Source organism: Oncorhynchus mykiss, chromosome 3 (genome assembly GCF_013265735.2).
Source record: "Oncorhynchus mykiss isolate Arlee chromosome 3, USDA_OmykA_1.1, whole genome shotgun sequence".
Taxonomy (NCBI): Eukaryota; Metazoa; Chordata; class Actinopteri; order Salmoniformes; family Salmonidae; genus Oncorhynchus; species Oncorhynchus mykiss.
The window spans coordinates 72649942-72653920 of NC_048567.1; positions in this window are offsets into that span (position 1 = coordinate 72649942).

Below are 3979 nucleotides of genomic sequence, written 5' to 3' on the forward strand. Positions count from 1 at the left end.
AACCCTACAACAGGAGCCACACCAAGATCTCCTCTGCACACCCAGAATGGAACGTTGGCAGCAACTCTGGTACCCTGCAGCAGCTCCACTCCTTTGGCGGGAGCTTCATCAGAGTGGACTGAGCTCGGTCAACATTGATCTCCCATTTCCCACCCCAGCCCCTGCATCCAGCGATTTGAGGGAAGTCTGTCAAATGCTCAGTCTGCTCTGCTCTCACGTGGTTGGCCAGGGACCTTGGAAAAGTCTCAACTCACTCAACAAATAGCTGCAGATGACCCTATGCCTGTTAGCTCTTATGGCAATGAGGTACATTTTTTTTTTAATCTCAAAACCCACACGGCTAAATGTGAAAACCCCTGTTAACTCTTCATTGCTTGATTTCATTCTTACTAATAACCCCCATAAATATTTGTCTAGTAGAGTATTTGCATATGATCTCAGTGATCATTGTCCCATAGTATGTATTAGAGATACGAAACAGCAAAATACTAATCCTTGTTTAATTAAGGAGATACATATTTTTTGGTTTTCTGCTCAAGGGGTTTTCCATGCCATTTAGCCACTGTCTCCTGTATTACTGACCCTGAGTTGGATCTAGAACATGTCTCCTTTATATTCATTCCTTTGGCAGATAAACACGCCCCTTTTAAACAGTGTCAGAAATATCTAAGCTCATTCAGTTGAGAAATCAGGCATGGGCCAAAGCAAGGAAAACTATATATGTAGTGGACTGGCAATCTTTCAGACAATTGAGAAACCGATGCACTATCTCGATGATGAAAGCTAAATCAAGTTACTTTTTTTTTGTGTGTGAATTTTACCTCTTTTTCTCCCCAATTTCATGGTATCCAATTGTTAGTAGCTACTATCTTGTCTCATCGCTACAACTCCTGTACGGGCTCGGGAGAGACGAAGGTTGAAGGTCATGCGTCCTCCGATACACAACCCAACCAAGCCGCACTGCTTCTTAACACAGCGCGCCAGCAGCCAGCAGCACCAATGTGACGGAGAAAACACCGTGCACCTGGCAACCTTGGTTAGCGCGCACTGCGCCCGGCCCGCCACAGGAGTCGCTGGTGCGCGATGAGACAAGGATATCCCTACCGGCCAAACCCTCCCTAAACCAGACGACGCTAGGCCAATTGTGCGTCGCCCCACAGACCTCCCGGTCGCGGCCGGTTACGACAGAGCCTGGGCGCGAACCCAAAGTCTCTGGTGGCACAGCTAGCGCTGCAGTTCAGCACCCTTAACCACTGCGCCACCCTGTGAAAAGTAAAAATTCCACTTCTTCACTGTCTAAGCAAGTTCTGTCTGACTGCCATCATAACTGAGAAGAATGGGATAAGTGACGCTTTTAATCATATTTTTATCTCAGCAGGCTTTCTACTTGAGAGAAACGGTGGTGTAGTTGATCCTTGTCAGTCAATCGACTGCTCTTCCCTCTGCCAGCCTCTAGCTGACTCAATGGTTAACCCGTCAACTTATAGTGAATCTTTGTTTTAATTTCAACAATTTACTATCTGTGATGTATTAGATACCTTGCTAAAGATTGATGTAAAACAAATTGTGCTGATATGCTTGATCCATTTTTTTCTGATGCTCCCTGATTGTTGAATTATTAACCCATATGTTTAACCTGACAATTATATCTGGTATCCCCAAGGTTTGGAATGTGGCCCATGTACTACCCCTTCACAAAAGTGGTGACCCTTGTGACCTAAATAATTATCGGCCTATTTCTAAACCTTCTTGCCTAGCTAAAATATTAGAATCTTTGATTAATTCTCAGTAAAGATGAATGATCTTTGTTTATCTTTTAAATGTATTCTAAATGTACATCAGTCGAGTTTTAAACCAGGTCATAGCACTATCTGCTGCATCCCTAGTTATACATCATGTGGTTAACTGTATGGATAAAAGGCAACATTGTGCTGCCCTGACCTGTCCAAGGCTTTCGATACTGTTGATCATTCACTGCTAATTCAGAGGCTTTCCTCAATTTGCCTAGACCAGGCTGCATGTAACTGGTTTAAAAATGACTTGACAGATAGAACTCAATGTGTATCTACTGATGGTATTAAATCACGTTTTCTGGACATAACGAAAGGTGTCCCACAGGGGTTGATTCTGGGTCCTGTACTTTTTACTGTTTACATTAACAATATCGACTTGTCTGTAAAAAAAATTGTAACCTGCACTTCTATGCCGATGATACTGTTGTGTATGCTATTGCCCCCATGGTGGACCAGGCTCTATCTGAACTACAGCTTGCCTTCATTGTTGAACTGAAAGTTATTTACTTGAAATTATTATTGAATACAGGTAAAACTAAGTATAAGTTGTTCTCTAGAGCACATAAAAATAACTCCGATAATTTAAGCATATGTACTCTGGTTGGTGTCAATATTGATCATGTCTGTGCTTCCAGATATCTGGATAGATGAAAAACTGTCTTTTAAAAAGCATATTGATGAGTTAGTTAAGAAGCTGAGAATAATAATTGGCTTCTTCTATAGAAATAGGTCCTGCCTCTAACTAAATAGTAGAAAGCAGATTATTCAGTCAACCTTCCTAGCGGCCCTTGACTATCAAATCAAATGTATTTATAAAGCCCTTCTTACATCAGCTGATATCTCAAAGTGCTGTACAGAAACCCAGCTTAAAACCCCAAACAGCAAGCAATGCAGGTGTAGAAGCACGGTGGCTAGGAAAAACTCCCTAGAAAGGCCAGAACCTAGGAAGAAACCTAGAGGAGAAGCAGGCTATGAGGGGTGGCCAGTCCCCTTCTGGCTGTGCCGGTGGAGATTATAACAGAACATGGCCAAGATGTTCAAATGTTCAGAAATGACCAGCAGGGTCAAATAATAATAATCACAGTGGTTGTCGAGGGTGCAACAGGTCAGCACCTCAGGAGTAAATGTCAGTTGGCTTTTCATAGTTGATCATTCAGAGTATCTATACCGCACTTGCTGTCTGTAGAAAGTTGAAAACAGCAGGTCTTGGACAGGTAGTACGTCCGGGGAACAGGTCAGGGTTCCATAGCCGCAGGCAGAACAGTTGAAACGGGAGCAGCAGCACGGCCAGGTGGACTGGGGACAGCAAGGAGTCATCATGCCAGGTAGTTCTGAGGCATGGTCCTAGAGCTCAGGTCCTCCGAGAGAAAGAAAGCGAGAAAGAGAGAGACAATTAGAGAGAGCATACTTAAATTCACACAGGACACCGGATAAGACAGGAGAAATACTCCAGATATAACAGACTGACCCTAGCCCCCCGACACATAAACTACTGCAGCATAAATACTGGAGGCTGAGACAGGAGGGGACAGGAGACACTGTGGCCACGTCCGACGATACCCCCGGACAAGGCCAAACAGGCAGGATATAACCCCACCCACTTTGCCAAAGCACAGCCCCCACACCACTAGAGGGATATCTTAAACCACCAACTTACCATCTTGAGACAAGGCTGAGTATAGCCCACAAAGATCTCTGCCACGGCACAACCCAAGGGGGGGCACCAACCCAGACAGGAAGATCACGTCAGTGACTCAACACACTCAAGTGACGCACCCCTCCTAGGTACGGCATGGAAGAGCACCAGTAAGCCAGTCACTCAGCCCCTGTAATAGGGTTAGAGGCAGAGAATCCCAGTGGAGAGAGGGGAACCGGCCAGGCAGAGATAACAAGGGCAGTTCGTTGCTCCAGTGCCTTTCCGTTCTCCTTCACACTCCTGGGCCAGACTACACTCAATCATAGGACCTACTGAAGAGATAGATAAGTCTTCAATAAAGACTCAAAGGTTGAGACCGAGTCTGCGTCTCTCACATGGGTAGGCAGACCATTCCATAAAAATTGAGCTCTATAGGAGAGCAAGCCCATGTAATACTTTGTAGGTTAGCAGTAAAACCTTGAAATCAGCCCTTGCTTTGACAGGAAGCCAGTGTAGAGAGGCTAGCACTGGAGTAATATGATCAAATTTT